At 45.7% G+C, this 19,760-nt stretch overlaps 1 long non-coding RNA gene across 1 annotated transcript; it reads left to right on the forward strand.

The window, feature by feature from the left end:
• The first annotated feature begins 2,027 nt into the window (after nucleotides 1-2,027).
• LOC147985893 (uncharacterized) lies at nucleotides 2,028-16,634 on the forward strand. Its single transcript, XR_015616938.1, has 3 exons — nucleotides 2,028-3,318; nucleotides 4,814-4,888; nucleotides 16,316-16,634. It is a non-coding gene; the product is annotated as an uncharacterized LOC147985893 (long non-coding RNA).
• The last annotated feature ends 3,126 nt before the right edge of the window (nucleotides 16,635-19,760 follow it).

Consider the following 19,760-nt stretch of genomic DNA (forward strand, 5'->3'; position numbering starts at 1 on the left):
TGTTAATCACATGATGATGTGAACTATAGATGTTAATCACATGGTGATGTGAGCTAGATTATTGACTCTAGTGCAAGTGGGAGACTGAAGGAAATATGCCCTAGAGGCAATAATAAAGTTATTATTTATTTCCTTATATCATGATAAATGTTTATTATGCTAGAATTGTATTAACCGGAAACATAATACATGTGTGAATACATAGACAAATAGAGTGTCACTAGTATGCCTCTACTTGACTAGCTCGTTAATCGAAGATGGTTATGTTTCCTAGCCATAGACATGAGTTGTCATTTGATTAACGGGATCACATCATTAGGAGAATGATGTGATTGACATGACCCATTCCGTTAGCTTAGCACACGATCGTTTAGTATGTTGCTATTGCTTTCTTCATGACTTATACATGTTCCTATGACTATGAGATTATGCAACTCCCGTTTGCCGGAGGAACACTTTGTGTGCTACCAAACGTCACAACATAACTGGGTGATTATAAAGGTGCTCTACAGGTGTCTCCAAAGGTACATGTTGGGTTGGCGTATTTCGATATTAGGATTTGTCACTCCGATTGTCGGAGAGGTATCTCTGGGCCCTCTCGGTAATGCACATCACATAAGCCTTGCAAGCATTGCAACTAATGAGTTAGTTGTGAGATGATGTATTACGGAACGAGTAAAGAGACTTGCCGGTAATGAGATTGAACTAGGTATTGAGATACCGACGATCGAATCTCGGGCAAGTAACATACCGATGACAAAGGGAACAATGTATGTTGTTATGCGGTCTGACCGATAAAAGATCTTCGTAGAATATGTAGGAGCCAATATGAGCATCCAGGTTCCGCTATTGGTTATTGACCGGAGACGTGTCTCGGTCATGTCTACATTGTTCTCGAACCCGTAGGGTCCGCACGCTTAAGGTTTCGATGACAGTTATATTATGAGTTTATGCATTTTGATGTACCGAAGTTTGTTTGGAGTCCCGGATGTGATCACGGACATGACGAGGAGTCTCGAAATGGTCGAGACATAAAGATTGATATATTGGAAGCCTATATTTGGATATCGAAAGTGTTCCGGGTGAAATCGGGATTTTACCGGAGTACCGGGAGGTTACCGGAACCCCCCGGGAGGTATATGGGCCTTAGTGGGCTTTAGTGGAAGAGAGGAGAGGTGGTCAGGGCTGGGCCGCGCGCCCCTCCCCCCTAGTCCGAATAGGACAAGGAGAAGGGGGCGCCCCCCCCCTTCCTTCTCTCTCTCCTCTTTCCCCCTCCCGAATCCTATTCCAACTAGGAAAGGGGGGGAATCCTACTCCCGATGGGAGTAGGACTCCTCCTGACGCGCCCTCCTCCTGGCCGGCCGCACCTCCCCCCTTGATCCTTTATATACGGGGGCAGGGGGCACCCCTAGACACACAAGTTGATCCACGTGATCATATTCTTAACCATGTGCGGTGCCCCCTTTCACCATAGTCCTCGATAATATTGTAGCGGTGCTTAGGCGAAGCCTTGCGACGGTAGTACATCAAGATCGTCACCACGCCGTCGTGCTGACGGAACTCTTCCCCGACACTTTGCTGGATCGGAGTCCGGGGATCGTCATCGAGCTGAACGTGTGCTAGAACTCGGAGGTGCCGTAGTTTCGGTGCTTGATCGGTCAGGCCGTGAAGACGTACGACTACACCAACCGCGTTGTGCTAACGCTTCCGCTGTCGGTCTACAAGGGTACGTAGATCACACTCTCCCCTCTCGTTGCTATGCATCACCATGATCTTGCGTGTGCGTAGGAATTTTTTTGAAATTACTACGTTCCCCAACAGGGCGTTCCTAAATGATCCCTTAAGTTCAACGGAGTAAAATATCATTTTGCCAAATTAGTTCAATTTTTTACCGAAGACATAAACTTCACTATTCTATTATTTTATTAAATAACATATTGGATACATACTTCACCAATGCTTCGATAAGAGAACCGATCACAAAAAAAACTACACACTTCAATAGAAACACAACTTCTCTAACAGCTCCTACTAGTCCATCAATGCTTTGTTTATCTCTTCACTGCTTACATTGTTGCTTTTCTCTATTGGCTTCTCGGGATTGTACACTTTTTCTTCTTCTCCGTCTCCTTAAACTTAGACATTGCATCCTCTCTAGTTTCATCTCTAGCAAGTAGTGCACGAACATTTAATAAATTTTTCGCCACTAATACATCAATATACTCTTCTCACCAATACTAAAATGTACATCCATCCTACATACATTTTTGAACAAACAATGAGTTTCAAATTACGACGAATCTGAAGAACAACCGCTGTCCTTTCCGCAATTTTAGAACACCCATCCAGGATGTTTCGGCGTGCTCTAAACTAGGCGCGACACCTGTAACACCCCGATAGTTCAGCTACAGTAATCCCCTTCTAATGATGCCTTGTCATCATTGTTACTGTTACTAATATCACTTTGATTATAATCCAGTCCAAATTTTAACTTCAAATTAAAGTCAAATTTCAAACTTCCCAAATATGCAAAATAAAATGTCTGCATTATTCTACAAATTCCCCTGATCATTTTTCATGTTGAAACCAACATCTTTTGACTCACCAATTAATCCCTAATAAAATATAAAGTGGTCCGATAGCAACAAAAATAACCGTTTTGAAATAAACAAATGTTTACGTAGTTCCAATTGACTTGAAACGTTGTGGGCCTCTCCAAACTAATAACTAATATTTATGTGAAAAGTTTCATAGTCAACTAAATTTATTTGGTATGAATTTTAAATGCAAAACATTGAAGAAAAGTAAAACAGAAGTTAGAAAGTATAAAAGGAAAATGCCATAGTGCAGCTGGACCTTAGTCCACAGTGCAGGCCCAGCCCACCTAAGCCCCCTCATCCCCTACCTCTGTTCATCAGAGGCACGGTGGCCGCCCGTGCGACGTCCGTGGCCACGGATGGCCACATGCCGGCCATCCATTGCCTCCCCGCGTTGATATAGGTCATCGTCGAGCGCCCGGACGAAACCCTAGCCCTTTTTGCCCCTCGCTATCCCCTCTCCCTCTAGGCTGTCCTCGCCTGAGCGCGGACGTCGCCGCGCCGTCGTCGTCCTCGTGCACTGGAGCCACCCCGAGCCACGGAAGGACGTCGAGGAGCGTCTGCGTCTTCGTCTTCGTCCACTACGTGCATGGATTCGAGTGGGAACGCCACCGAGCCGCCGATTTGCCCGTCTCCCTCCGCCACGGCCGCTGCACCTCACCACTCGATCTCCTCGTCCTCGACCGTTATCGGCCTCCCCGAGAACGTCTTCCGCCCCATGGTGAGCTCCTCCATTGAATCCCCCTTCTTTCGACCTCGATCTGTCGTTGTTTGGCCTCCCCCCTCAAGTTTGGCCGCCATGGCAGGGGCCCGAGCCCCTTGCCGCGCGCCGCGACCCCTGCCGATTACTCTACAGCGCAGCTGCGCTCCTGCTGCTCCTCGCGCCGCCTAGCGCTGCCGTCGTGCGGACCGCATCGCAGCCATCCCGCGCCCGCTCACTCCGCCATGCTGCGTGCCTCGTCCATAGTGGCCGAGCCTATCTGCCCTGCAGCTGCTTCGTGCCATGCTGCTCGCCCTGGTGTTGCTCTGCTCGCAGACCGCCGTCCGCCGCAACCCTTCCCGCCTCCGAGCACCGCTGCCTGCCCCCCTGTGCCACTGACCGCAGTCGCCCGCTGCCGTCGGCAAAAGCTCCATGACCGCGCCCGCCCCGCCGCTGCTGTGCTGCCTTCCCTCGCCGCGCCGGGGCTGCGCCTTCACCGCCGCACGCGCGCCCCGCGCCCGTGCCTCTGGACGCGGCCGCTTGCCCTGCTCCCCCGCCTACGCTACAGCCACTGCCGCCCGTGCCCGCTTGCCTCCCGCCGGCGCCCGAGCGCTGCTGCACCCCGCCGCTGCCTACGCCCCGCCTCCGCGTGTCCCACCTCGCCCATCCGTGCCGCCTCCGGCCACCGGCCTCCCGCTCGTCCGGCCGGCCCCGCCGTGGCCGCCGGCGCGTGCACGGCCATGGCCGTGTGCCCGAGCGCCTGTGTGTGTTGTGTGTGTGCGTGTGTGGCTCAGCTGAGCCACTGTTCAATGGCCCCCCCCAGAACGTTTGCAAAAAAAATAAAAAATAAAAATAATTAATTATTTAAAGAAATAATTAACTTAATTATTCCTAATTTAATTAACCTAATTAACTACCTAAACTAATTAAACTGTTAGTTAATTAATTAAACAACCAATGACAGATGGGCCTCCTGTCCAGTTTGACCGCTGACGGGACTAGCCTAGTCACTGACCGGCGGGTCCCTGCTGGACCTTTGACCAGTCAAAGCGGACCAGTTGACTGCTGACTTGGCAGTCAACCGGGTCCCACTGTCAGCCTCACAAGCCACTAATGTGTACACTTCTGTGTGCATTTAGCAATTCCCCTTTTTATTTTGAATTAATTTAAATTCCAGAATTTGATTAAAACTTTTAAAACTAATATAAAATAAATCGTAGCTCGGATGAAAATACTTTGTACATGAAAGTTGCTTAGAACGACGAGACGAATCCGGATACGCAGCCCGTTCGTCCGTCACGCATCCCTAGCATAGCAAACACGCAACTTTCCTCCTCCGATTCATCTGTCCAAAAACGCAAAACATTGGGGATCTTTTCCCACATGTTTCCCCCCTTCACCGATGTCACCTCATACCGCGTTAGGGCACCCCTAGCACCGTTACTTGACATGTCATGCATCGTCACGCATATGTTTGCTTAATATTTATTGTTTCTTCCCCCTCTTCTCTCGCTAGACACTGAGACCGACGCTGCTGCTACCCAGTACGACTACGGTGTTGACGACCCCTCTCTCTTGCCAGAGCAACCAGGCAAGCCCCCCCCCTTGATTACCAGATATCGCCTACTCTTCTCTATACTACTTCATTAGAGTAGTGTAGCATGTTACTGCTTTCCGTTAATCCTATCCTGATGCATAGCATGTCACTGTTGCTACAACTGTTGATACCTTACCTGCAATCCTACATGCTTAGTATAGGTTACTAGTACTTCATCAGTGGCCCTACATTCTAGTCCGTCTGCCATGCTATACTAGCGGGCCGTGATCACTCGGGAAGTGATCATGGGTATATACATACTATACAGGTGGTGACTAAAGTCGGGTCGGCTCGTTGAGTACCCGCAAGTGATTCTGAAAGTGCAACTATCCCTAGGTGGTTTTGGTAATTCATAACAACATATAGCTCATTGAGCTAATACTATTCCAAGATAATTATTTCAGGAAAGCTCAATGATTGGCATGGCATGGATATGAAAGTGGAACCCTCAAAATGCTAAGGACAATGGATTGGCTCAAGCTCAAAAGCTCAAGACTCTTCTTTTTATATTTTAGTGATCCAAGATCACATTGAGTCCATAGGAAAAGCCAATACTATCAAGGAGGGATGAGGTGTTGCTTAATGAGCCTCTTGCTCCATGTGCTTAATGATATGCTCCAAAATCCTCAACTACTTTTCCATATCCACATATGACCTAAACTCTAAGCCAAACTCGGTCCTACCGGTTTTTCCTATCCGGCGCCACCGAGTTTCAAATGTCATTAGCCTCTGCCAAACCCTAGCAATTCGGTCTTACCGATAAGGATCTCGGTCCCACCGAGATGGGGTTGCAAACTCTCTGTTTACCTTTCGTAACTTTTCGGTCCCACCGAAAACGCGAATCGGTCCCACCGAGATTGCAATGTAAACTCAGTGTTTCCCCTTTGTAACTTTTCGGTCTCACCGAGTTCCACTCGGTCCCACCGAAAGAGCAAATCGGTCCCACCGAGTTTGCCTGACCAACTCTCTGGTTAGCTAATTACCAAACTCGGTCCCACCGAGTTTGTGTAATCGGTCTCACCGAGATTACGTTATGCTCAAACCCTAACCGAATCGGTCCTACCGAGTTGCATGTCAGTCCCACCGAAATTCCTAACGGTCACTAGGTTTACTACTTCGGTCAGACCGAGTTTATTTATTCGGTCGCACCGAGATTGGAAATCTGTGTAACGGTTGGATTTTGAGTGGAGGCTATATATACCCCTCCACCTCCTTCTCATTTGGTGAGAGAGCCACCAGAACACACACATCATTTCTACTCATATGTTCTGAGAGAAAACCACCTACTCATGTGCTGAGACCAAGACATTCCATTACTACCATATGAATCTTGATCTCTAGCCTTCCCAAGTTGCTTTCCACTCAAATCTTCTTTCCACCAAATCCAAATCCTATGAGAGAGAATTGAGTGTTGGGGAGACTATCATTTGAAGCACAAGAGCAAGGAGTTCATTACCTACACACCATTTGTTACTTCTTGGAGAGTGGTGTCTCCTAGATTGGCTAGGTGTCACTTGGGAGCCTCCGACAAGATTGTGGAGTTGAACCAAGGAGTTTGTAAGGGCAAGGAGATCGCCTACTTCGTGAAGATCTACCGCTAGTGAGGCAAGTCCTTCGTGGGCGTTGGCCATGGTGGGATAGACAAGGTTGCTTCTTCGTGGACCCTTTGTGGGTGGTTGCTTCTTCGTGGACCCTTCGTGGGTGGAGCCCTTCGTGGACTCGCGCAACCGTTGCCCTTGGGTGGAGCCCTGTGTGGACTCGCGCAACCGTTACCCTTCGTGGGTTGAAGTCTCCATCAACGTGGATGTAGGATAGCACCACCTATCCGAACCACGGGAAAAACATCCGTGTCTCCATTATCGTTTGAAATCTCCAAACCCTTCCCTTTATATTCTTGCAAGTTGCATGCTTTACTTTCCGCTGCCAATATACTCTTTGCATGCTTGCTTGAATTATGTGATGATTGCTTGACTTGTCCTAAAACAGCTAAAATCTGCCAAGAACTAAAATTGAGAAAAGGTTAAGTTTTTATTTGGTCAAGTAGTCTAATCACCCCCCCTCTAGACATACTTTCGATCCTACAAGTGGTATCAGAGCTTTGGTCTCCATTTGCTTGATCTCCATAGCTTTTGGTGGTCATAGCCTTGGTTTCACAACCTAGGAGAGTATGGCGTCTAGCGAGGGAAATTATCACCGTAGAGGTCCTTACTTTGATGGTACTAATTTTGCTAGTTGGAAGCATAAAATGAAAATGCATATTCTCGGACATAACCCCGCCGTTTGGGCTATTGTGTGTGTTGGTTTGCAAGGTGACTTCTTTGATGGGAAAGAACCAAACCGTGAAGCTACCGCGGATGAGTTGAAGATGTTGCAATACAATGCTCAAGCTTGTGATATTCTCTTCAACGGATTGTGCCCCGAAGAATTCAACAAAATCAGCCGCCTTGAGAATGCAAAGGAAATTTGGGACACTTTGATTGATATGCACGAAGGTACCGACTCCGTCAAGTAATCCAAGTTGGATGTGCTTCAAAGCCAACTTGACAAGTTCAAGATGAAGGATGGTGAAGGTGTCACCGAAATGTACTCTAGGCTTGCTCTCATCACAAATGAGATTGCCGGCTTAGGAAGTGAAGAGATGACCGATAAATTCATCATCAAGAAGATCCTAAGAGTCTTGGATGGAAAATATGATACCGTGTGCACATTGATCCAAATGATGCCCAATTACAAAGATCTCAAGCCAATGGAGGTAATTGGAAGGATTGTTGCTCATGAGATGTCACTTAAGGATAAAGAGGAACTTCACAACAAATCAAGTGGTGCCTACAAAGCCTCATGTGAAGCCCCTACATCATCAAGTGAGAAACAAGACTTCAATGAAGAACTGAGCTTAATGGTGAAGAACTTCAACAAGTTCTACAAGAGTAGAAGCAAAGATAGAAGCTCCAAATCAAGGTCCTACAATGACAAAAGATCTTCTAGTCGAGAATGAAACTGCTACAATTGTGGAAGACCCGGACACTATTCCAATGAGTGTACGGCTCCCTACAAGAGAAGAGAAGATTCTCCGAAAAGAAGAAGCAAAGGATCACCACCAAGAGAGAGAAGGAGTAGAGATGATCGTTATGAACGAAGATACTCACGGAGAAGCAAGGATTCAGAAAGGAAGGAAAAACCATCAAGGAGCTACACAAGACGAAGACATCAAGCTCATGTTGGTGAATGGGTATCCGGCTCCGACTCCGACAGCCACTCCGAGAGAAGTTATCACTCCGACTCCGAAGATACTCAAGAGGAAGGTGTTGCCGGTCTAGCACTTGTGTCATCCAACTCCTACGACATATTTGACTCACCAAATGAAGGAATTGGAAGATGCTTCATGGCCAAAGGTCCTAAGGTAACACACCCCGAGTATGTTGATTTCAATAGTGATGAAGATGACTTGTTAGGTGATGATTTGATTGGTGACAACTCTAGTGATGAATACTATGATGAAAGATCAATTAATCATGCTAATCAAGATAAAACGAATGACAATGATAAGGAGAAGATTGAGGCTCTAACTAAAGAACTAAAAACTCTTAAGTTAGCTCATGACACTATCTTCGAAGATCATCAAGAACTTTTAAGGGCTCATGAGAAGCTACGCTTTGAAAAGCTCAATCTTGAGCAAGAGCATGAGTTCTTAAAGGCAATCAATGATGATCTCCGCAAGAAAAGTTCTTCTTACATTGCCAAGCGTTTACTCTTATCCACTTACATGCCTCAAGTCAAATCTAACAAGAAAGATTCCTCCTCTAGTAGTAACAATGATCATGCCAAATCCAATATTGCTGCTTCTAATAGTTCTCTTGATTCCACTAATGATTCTCTTAGCCAAGTTACACTTGAGCAAGAAAATAGCTTATTGAAGGGAATTATAGAGAAAGGAGTGTACAAGAGCCTTGCCGGGAGTAAGCAATTTGAGGAAATTGTGCGCAAGCAAGGAATGCACCGGAAGAATCAAGGTGTTGGTTTTGAACGAAAGTTCAATGCCAATGGAGTTGAATGGGAAGAAGATCAATACCCCAAGACGAAGTTTGTCCCTCAACAAGAGAAGTATACTTCTTTCAAGGGGACACAAGCTCAAGATGATCTTCCACCACAAGACTACGAGCAAAAAGGCAAGGACAAGCTTCAAGAGGAAATTGATGCATTTGAAGAAGCTCCTAAGACCTTAGTCAAGTGGATTCCCAAGACTACCTCAAGTTCCACTTCATCAAGTACGACTACAACTCCAAGGATTCCCATCAAGATGATGTGGATCCAAAAGAAGAAGAACTAGAGAGCTCTTGAGGGTGACTCCGCCAACATACTTCACTCTTATCATTTTGGCAAGAACAAGTGCAATCAACTTCCACATCTTGCACTAGTTCAAGGAGTCACAAACCCTCTTGTTGGTAAGACAAGGGACAAGGTAACCTAAAGTTTTCATGGACATCATCTTCTGTGTGCATCACTCTATGTCTATGGATATCCTTGTTTGTTCCTTGTGGGACTAACCCATGTAGGTGTTGAAAGTGCAATTCACTCAAATGGATAGCTCCAAGAGATCTACATCAACATTGAGCATCCACATCTTCAATATCTACATGAAGTCATCATCGACAAAACCCAAGGTTAGTTCATCCCTCTTAGGGGGGATATCACATCTAGGGGGAGCTTTACTCTAAGACTTGAGCTAAAGCAACTCTAAAGATGTGAACAAAACAATGCTTTATGTAAAAGTGGTAACCCCACTTGAGCTTAAACGATGAGTATGACCTACGATCAAGTGTTCTCACTTGACTCCTAAGTCAATATACTCATATATAGATGACCTAGTCATCGCAAATTGCTTGATAGATGCTAGAATTGGTTGCGCATGCTTTGCCACATATTTCATTTGCTATCTTATTGTGTGAGCATGTTGGTTGCATATTTTACTCATTCAAGGACATCCACTTGTTGTTTTGATTGTTTGGCTTTCTTCTTCTGCCAAGTGGATGGACAAGAATGCCTAAGAACCTCCTCTAGCTATCTATGCTTTTCTTGTCTCAAACTCTATTCATGCTGCATCACAAAATTTGATCAAGTCAGATTCGAACCACTCTGTGTGAGGAGCGCTTGGAGTCCCCGATTCGTCATAGACTTAAACTTCCAAAACCTCTTTATGAATCTCGATCTGACCGATGCTCCATTTTTGGTCCTACCGAGTTCATTAAGTTGATCTAGGTTTTTGATCTCGGTGCAACCGATTTGAACTTTTCGGTCACACCGATTTGCAATAACTGCACACAGTTTTGCATCTCGGTGCCACCGAGTTGTTCCACTCGGTCACACCGACAGGGTCGGGCTATATATAGTGACGGGCAGAATTTTGGAAATTTCTCCGAAACCTCCTCGCCCGCGCGATAGCCTGCTCTGCCCTCGAGGTCTCCGGATCGTCTCCTCGCCGCCAGCAGCCTCCTGTCGCTGGTCTTCGCCGCCATCAACGGATTTCTGCCCCGCCGTTGCCGCCGTAGCAAGTCCACGCCGAACTAGGGTATGGACTTGATCATTGTGCTATTCCTCAATCTGATTCCTAGCACATTGTGATTATCATGTATCTTGCCACGATTGATAAACTTCTATCCAGTCAAAACGCTCGTAGATTAGGTTTAATTCGAAAATTTTAGGGTTAGGTTTCCGCCGAAACCATCTCGGACCCACCGAGTTGAAAAACTTGGTCCCACCGATCTGGCTTTTGCCATTGCACAAGTTAAACTCGGTCTGACCGAGAATAACTTATTGGTGCGACCGATTTTGGAATTCTGTGAAACCCTAGCAGTCTCGGTGCCACCGAACTGTGACTCGGTCTGACCGAGTTCACCAGTTCTGGTGCCAAAACTGCTTCGGTGTCACCGAGTTTGAAAATCGGTAGATCCGAGATGCTTTCTGTGGAAAACTAAAACTAAGTTTTTGAATTAATCTTTTGCAAAAATCTCTGCTTTTTGTGATGCTCATCCACTCTATCTCTTCTATAATCTATTCACAGGGTCAGCAGTCAGCTTGCAGCATGTCTGATCAAAGTGACAGCCAAAACCTCTCAGAGCAGCAAGTTGTGATGAGTGAGGGCACTAGCCCCTCAAGTTCTTCTGATGATGGCAGCAGGAGCACACCCAGCAATCTGCCTAAGGCTGCCACACGTCAAAGGAAGAAGAGAACGTCTGATTCTGAGGATGAAGACTATGTGGCAGAGGAAGAGGCCACTTCCAAGAGGGTTGAGCCAGCTCAAGGCTCAAAACCAGGCCTGAAAATCAAGAGGCCAGCAGGCAGGCAGCCCATGTCCAAGGCTAGAGCATCAACTGAGAAGCCTGCACCTGCTCCCATTGAGCCCATTGCTGCTGAAGGGAAGAAGAGGAAAGAGAGAGTAAAGAAGACTGTAGCCAAAGTGCTTGGGAGAGCCTCCATGATGGTAGAAGAGGAGGAGGAAGAAGAGGTTGCTGCACCAGCACCCAAGGCAGCCAAACTTATGGGTGATGCCATAAGGTCAGGGAGAACTGCATCCAAGCCCAAGGAAGCTCCTAAGGCTGCACCTAAGCCTACGACAGCTCCAAAGAGAAACACAAGGAGTATACCTGCTGCAGAAAAGAATAAGGCCCCAGTGCCTGAAGCTATTGAAGAAGAGGAAGAGAGTGTCCTTCAGAAGCTCAAGCCCAAGATCTCAGACCACAACGATGCTCATCCTGTGGCTGAGGACATGAAGCTCAGGAGAGACTCAGGGCTCAGGAAATGGAAGGAAGCAGATCCATATGCTTCTAGGAGAAGGACTGCCGTGGACTACAGATTTCACACAAAGGAGCAACAAGATTTTTATGAGACTGTTTTGCTTGACAAGAAGCCAATCGTTTGTGACATGAGATGGGTCGACTGGACCTATATCAAGGAGAATGAAGAGCACTATCCAGGAGTTCAGGACAGCTTCAGAGCGTGTGGAGTAGAGGACTTTGTTGGGCAGAAGCTCACAAAGTGGAACGAGGAACTCATCATGCAGTTCTACTCCACAGCTCACTTTTATCCGGATGGAAGGATTACATGGATGTCATAGGGTACAAGGTACCAATCTACAGTGGCTGTGTGGGCACAGATCATCAATGCCCCAGAAGAGCAAGATGAGGACTTGGACATCTATGCCAAGAAGAAAATGGACCATAACTCCATGTCCAATATGTACAAGGAAATTCCCAATGAAGCTCTTGACTCATTCAAGTTTGGCTCAGTGCACTATCTGCTTTCAGGATTGCCTACTATCAATTGGATACTAAGGCACACTCTATTGCCTAAGTCTGGAGATCACAAGATGATCAGAGGTCACGCGATCAACCTGCTTCATGTCTTTGACGTGCCTCAGAAATTCAAGGTCATGAGTCTCATTGTGGAAACCATTAAGAGGACAGCTGCAGATCAAAAGAGGAGCTGTGGATATGCCCCTCAGATTCAGGAGCTCATCAACTCCAAGATGGTCACGGGCATATATCTTTTGGATAAGGAACACCTGCCCATTCGTCCAGATTTTGAGAACAATGAAGTTGTGATGACAGAAAATGAGCCATCGTCTGCACAAGCTTTTGCAAAGAAGGAGAAGGCGAAGAAGGAGAAAGCTGCCAGGATGCCTACTCAAGAGGAGGCATCTGAGTACTTCTTGAAGACGAAACAAGAGCAGCTCAGTTACTTGATTGCATCTTCGCTGAGAATTGAGCAAAGTCTAGCCAACCTCACTAAAAATCAGCAGAGCCTAGAGAGGATCATGGAACAGAAGTTCTATGACTTGGATGTCAAGGTAACAGAAGTCCAGTCTGTAGTGGAGCAGCTCCAGGAGGACATGAATGAAAGGAGAGGCAGGACCACAACTCATGCTTTTTCTAGAGTGCCACGAGGCCCGCGGTCGTCTGCACTGCCAGTTGCTGACACCAGAGCTACAACATCTGCACCAGCCACAGCCTCAGCTCCAGCGTCTACCTCAGCTCCAACTCCAGCGACTACTTCAGCATCTACAGAAGCCTTCGTCCTTGGAGTGATCCGGACTCCACCACCACCTGAAGATCAAGCCTGAGCGACAACTTAGCACTATGCATTTTCTAGGAACTTTTTGGTAACTTGTTGCCAAAGGGGGAGAAGATGTATAGATCATAGGCTTCGAGAGAGAGAGTGTTGCTTTTCTCTCTTGCTTTATTTGGTGGTCTTTTGAACTTTTTCTGTTTTTGAGTGCTTGATACTATGTCATTATGTGTGAGACATCGATGATCATGTGTTTGATCATAAGCTACACTTAATGTTTTCTTAATGCTATCTATCGTTTGTGATCATTCACTATTCTTGGTGATGAGTGCATGTATTTCATTCTTATCATTTTGAGTGCTCCACCAAGATGTATGTGACATGGAAGAGTAACCCATGACTCTAACTCCTTGTGCATTTGCAGTCCAAAGCAAATTTTATATATGCACAAATTTAGGGGGAGCTCTTACTTGTCACATACTTCTCAAAGCGACGATATACTTCATACTTATTATCATTTGTCGAAGCTTTGATCTATATGTTGTCATCAATTACCAAAAAGGGGGAGATTGAAAGTGCAACTATCCCTAGGTGGTTTTGGTAATTCATAACAACATATAGCTCATTGAGCTAATACTATTCCAAGATAATTATTTCAGGAAAGCTCAATGATTGGCATGGCATGGATATGAAAGTGGAACCCTCAAAATGCTAAGGACAATGGATTGGCTCAAGCTCAAAAGCTCAAGACTCTTCTTTTTATATTTTAGTGATCCAAGATCACATTGAGTCCATAGGAAAAGCCAATACTATCAAGGAGGGATGAGGTGTTGCTTAATGAGCCTCTTGCTCCATGTGCTTAATGATATGCTCCAAAATCCTCAACTACTTTCCCATATCCACATATGACCTAAACTCTAAGCCAAACTCGGTCCTACCGATTTTTCTTATCCGGCGCCACCGAGTTTCAAATGTCATTAGCCTCTGCCAAACCCTAGCAATTCGGTCTTACCGATAAGGATCTCGGTCCCACCGAGATGGGGTTGCAAACTCTCTGTTTCCCTTTCGTAACTTTTCGGTCCCACCGAAAGAGCGAATCGGTCCCACCGAGATTGCAATGTAAACTCAGTGTTTCCCCTTTGTAACTTTTCGGTCTCACCGAGTTCCACTCGGTCCCACCGAAAGAGCAAATCGGTCCCACCGAGTTTGCCTGACCAACTCTCTGGTTAGCTAATTACCAAACTCGGTTCCACCGAGTTTGTGTAATCAGTCTCACCGAGATTACGTTATGCCCAAACCCTAACCGAATCGGTCCTACCGAGTTGCATGTCAGTCCCACCGAAATTCCTAACGGTCACTAGGTTTACTACTTCGGTCAGACCGAGTTTATTTATTCGGTCCCACCGAGATTGGAAATCTGTGTAACGGTTGGATTTTGAGTGGAGGCTATATATACCCCTCCACCTACTTCTCATTCGGTGAGAGAGCCACCAGAACACACACATCATTCCTACTCATATGTTCTGAAAGAAAACCACCTACTCATGTGTTGAGACCAAGACATTCCATTCCTACCATATCAATCTTGATCTCTAGCCTTCCCAAGTTGCTTTCCACTCAAATCTTCTTTCCACCAAATCCAAATCCTATGAGAGAGAATTGAGTGTTGGGGAGACTATCATTTGAAGCACAAGAGCAAGGAGTTCATTACCTACACACCATTTGTTACTTCTTGGAGAGTGGTGTCTCCTAGATTGGCTAGGTGTCACTTGGGAGCCTCCGACAAGATTGTGGAGTTGAACCAAGGAGTTTGTAAGGGCAAGGAGATCGCCTACTTCGTGAAGATCTACCGCTAGTGAGGCAAGGCCTTCGTGGGCGTTGGCCATGGCGGGATAGACAAGGTTGCTTCTTCGTGGACCCTTTGTGGGTGGTTGCTTCTTCGTGGACCCTTCGTGGGTGGAGCCCTTCGTGGACTCGCGCAACCGTTGCCCTTGGGTGGAGCCCTGTGTGGACTCGCCCAACCGTTACCCTTCGTGGGTTGATGTCTCCATCAACGTGGATGTAGGATAGCACCACCTATCCGAACCACGGGAAAAACATCCGTGTCTCCAATAGCGTTTGAAATCTCCAAACCCTTCCCTTTATATTCTTGCAAGTTGCATGCTTTACTTTCCGCTGCCAATATACTCTTTGCATGCTTGCTTGAATTATGTGATGATTGCTTGACTTGTCCTAAAACAGCTAAAATCTGCCAAGAACTAAAATTGGGAAAAGGTTAAGTTTTTATTTGGTCAAGTAGTCTAATCACCCCCCCTCTAGACATACTTTCGATCCTACAGATTCCGATGTTGGGGGCTGAAGGGGCAAGTGGCTCCATCCCAGTAGAGGTGGGCCTGGGTTCCTGAAGGCCCCCGAGTGTTACATTGTGGCGGAGCGACAGGGCAGGTTGAGACCACCTAGGAGAGAGGTGGGCCTGGCCTTGATTGGCGTTCGCGGATACTTCAATTAACATGCTTAACGAGATCTTGGTATTTGATTTTAGTCTGGCCACTGGCCTATACGCACTAACCAACTACGCGGGAACAGTTATGGGCACTCAACATCGTGGTATCAGCCGAAGCCTTCGTGACGTCAGCGACTGAGCGGCGCGTGCCGTGTTGGACCACGTAACGCAACTTCCTTTGTAATGGAGGTTGCTAGGTCTGCTCTCCGGCTGCCCTCGCAACGTGCAAGTGTGCAATGGGCGATGGGCCCAGACCCCTGCGCCATAGAATTTAGACCGACGTGCTGGCCTCTCTGTTGTGCCTAGGTAGGGCTGCGATGTGTTGATCTTCCGAGGCCGGGCATGACCCAGAAAAGTGTGTCCGGACAAAGGGGATCGAGCGTGTAGGGAAATGTGGTGCACCCCTGCATGGAAGTTAATATATTTGAATAGCCGCGATCTTCGGTAACAAGACGACTTGGAGTTGTACCTTGACCTTATGACAACTAGAACCGGTTACTTAATAAAACACACCCTTCCAAGTGCCAGATACAACCTGTTGATCGCTCTCTAACAGGGCAACGAGGGGAGGATCGCCGGGTAGGATTATGCTATACGATGATACTTGGTGAACTTACCTTCTGCTCTCTTCTACATGCTGCAAGATGGAGGTGGCCAGAAGCGTAGTCTTTGATAGGACTAGCTATCCACCTCTTATTCCGGCATTCTGTAGTTCAGTCCACATATGATACCCTTATTCCATTTGATACCAATGCATACATATGTAGTGTAGCTCCTTGCTTGCGAGTACTTTGGATGAATACTCACGGTTGCTTTGCCCCCCTTTTCCCCTTTATATACCTGATTGTTGCGACCAGATGGCGGATCCCAGGAGCCAGACGACACCACTGATGACTATTGCTACCCCGAGGGTGCCTACTACTACGTGACGGCCGCTGACGACTTGGAGTAGTTAGGGGGCTCCCAGGCAGGAGGCCTTGTCTTTTCGATCAATGTTGCTTTTGTGCTAGCCTTCTTAAGGCAAAACTTGTCTAACTTATGTTTGTACTCAGATATTGTTGCTTCCGCTGACTCTTGTGTATTCGAGTTTATGTATTCAGGCCCTCGAGGCCCCTAGCTTGTAATATAAAGCTTGTATTATTTTAATTTGTGTCTAGAGTTGTGTTGTGATATCTTTCCGTGAGTCCTTGATCTTGATCGTACACATTTGCATGTATGATTAGTGTACGGTCAAATCGGGGGCGTCACAAGTTGGTATCAGAGCCAGGTTTGCCTGTAGGAATTCCCCTTCCACACTTTTTGGCCGAAGTTGAGTCTAGACATTGCAAAACTTTTACTAACATGGTTGTGTGTCTTACGGGCCCACATCACCATTGGGTGGTAGTAGGATCTTTTATTCCTCATCTATACTCCGGGACTCTGATCTCTCTTCTATTCGGGTTAAAATGTTTTTACTAACTCTAACATTAGGATCTCGTGATCACATCCACCTAGAGAGCCCCTTATTATAGATGATCGCCGGCTGCACCAGAAGATTGCGAAGATAATCTCCGATGTTCTCTCGAGACACTTGTGTCCACCGCCTTTGCAAATTCCCTACCACTGCTATATCATTATGGATAACTACATACACTTGCCCTTTTCAATTCTATTGATCTTGTTATTACAAGATACCCCGAAATTCTCTCTATTGATCCGAGAATACTTGGTGCCTACTGCCTTGTAGTTCCTTGCCACCTGAATACCCCTATCGATAATTTCTCGCACTTATCGAGCATCCGCTCATCCCCAGTTGTTCATGTGTTTCACCAAAGTCTTCGAAATACTATTTGATCTTCCAAAAATCCTCAGCAGCTTATTGCTCTTGAAATTCTTGCTTGCTTGCATTATGGTTAATCCCATAAGTATAGTAATCTTATTGGCATCCTTTGTCACTATCATCTTGAGTCCATCGATTCAATAAATTACGAATGCTCGCAATCCTCAACCATATCCTAGAATTCATCCTTCCGGCTCAGACGCCATTTTTAAACATGAGCTGGATCTCGACCAACCAAATTACCATCGATTGTACCCCTAAGGCTATTCAACTTATCCATCCTTAATCAGAGTGTTTGCTTCTGATCCCTTGATTTGGAAATCATAATTCTTTTGCATTTGAACTTTGAATTAGTCAGTTGTTTCTATAATCTGACCTCCTTGCATTCTTTCTTCCTTTGGTTGAGTACCGATGCTCACATCAGATCCCTTGAGGACCACCGGAACCTTTGTTAGATTTTATCCGATAGTGTCCTTCATATTCAATCACTTTGGAAGTTCTTTCTCCGTTGGTAAATCCTATCCTCTGATTGACCAACCATGCTCTACTTTCGAGCTTGTGTTAATTACTCCTAAAAGTTTGTGGTATATGTTTCCATGATGCCCCGATGGGTTGAACCTATGCCTTCCCCTAATTTGTGTGAACCTGAAAACTTCTATGGGTCACACTCTACTAGTGTTTCCCCATAATTTTTCAACACTACAACATCTGGGAACGCGAGAGGTGAATGAAAGGTTATGCATTGGAGAAGTGGGAGTCGACCTTGAACTTAGTGTTCATGCCCATGGACCCGATGTGGAACTTATCATGGAAGCTTCTTGCAAAACTTTTTATCAGTTGGATAATTCTTTTGGTGTCTTTGAATTGGATCCCTTGCAACTATGGTTTCGGCCATATTGATATTCCTTGATTCCTTTTCTCGGACAAGTTAAAGTACTTGTCTTTTACAGATCAATACACTTGTCAACCCTCTATGTTGCTCTACCTCCGAGTATTACCCTCTGGTATCTCGATAATATCACCGAACCATGTTGCTTATTATGAGCCTTCATCAAGTATTATTCCTCACTGATTCCAATGTTTCCTGGTTCCGAGTTGTTAGTCACTCGAGAACACTGATAACTAAATCTGGTCCACACCATGATTAAACAACTCTTAGTAATCTCATTTACTCACGAGTTTGTACTCGAGCATGTCAATCGTAGCCTGATCGACTATCATCATAGTGCTAATTTTTAACTATACTACCTGGTCCTTATTCCCGGAGCATAATTTTTGACGATGAGCTGAGCTTACAACGATCTTCCTCATCATATCATTTTGCCTTGAACATCGAGCTTGGTATCGAGTTTGTGTCGTACCCTTGGTTCCAATAACCTTTCGCTTCACCATTCCTTTGACTTGATGTCATCGTCGAACGATTACATCTTGAAACCTCTCGACTAGTGTGTCGTGATCATCATCAGCATTCTGAGCTCTTGCAGGATATCAATTGAAATTATGTTGATAAATACCATCCTTACCCTCGATGATTAGTGTTATCATCGACCACTTTATTGACTTCCCTCCAACCGAAACTTATTCGTGTTTCGTGATATACCTTGAGATCCTTGCTATCCAGCATTTGTTCTTTACCTTGGAGTATTACCATCTTTTATGTCAAGAATGTCGTGAGAATTTCACCACCTCTTAAGAATTCTTGATACAAGTGATACTCCTTGCCATATCCGTTCGCTCCTTGGTCCCCGTGTTGTTTCTAACTGAAAAACCGACAATTGAACTATGATGTGCGACTTCAAAACTTCTAACAACCCTATTGCTTTCAAGTTTATGGTCGATATTTCATTCTTAGACCATTGGTTCTCGAATCACCGTTCTAACATTGATCGTACTACCTAAGTCCATATCTCAGGTGCGCTTTTCAACCAATGTTTAATAGTGTGTGTTTTCCTCAGGCATACCTCATTATATCATTTGATCCAACAAATGTTATCTCCTTGTTCACATAATTGTGGAAATCCCAATGAATTGTTGCTGAGTTCATCAGCCACCTCCTCGTCCTCTCCTTGGTTAAATGATGAACTCATGATTCCGAACTTGCTTCCATAGTTCATTTCCCGAGAATCTTGCAAATCCATCCCGTCAAATTGTGTTGCACCCCTTCCTTCTCAGGCATCATGAGTCTGAGGTATCCTGACACCAATCAGAACTGAACCTCGGTCAGATATGATGGTTGGGACTTATTTCCAAGAGTTATAACATTGGTCCTTATATATCGGTAAGGTGATGTCATGCCTAGCACACCTGGCCAGAGGACCTATTGTTATAGTTCCTCCTTTTTTAGCAAGGTTAACCATTCTGCCATGAGGAAATTGTAAGACTTATTCTATAAGTTTTTCCTGATGGATCCTTTGTGTATCCAAAGTCTGATCTCTACCCAGTGACCATGTCAATGCTATCTCGAAGCATGTCTGTGGTACTCC

Source organism: Triticum urartu, chromosome 2A (genome assembly GCF_056163025.1).
Source record: "Triticum urartu cultivar PI428250 chromosome 2A, HENAU_Tu73, whole genome shotgun sequence".
Classification (NCBI taxonomy): Eukaryota; Viridiplantae; Streptophyta; class Magnoliopsida; order Poales; family Poaceae; genus Triticum; species Triticum urartu.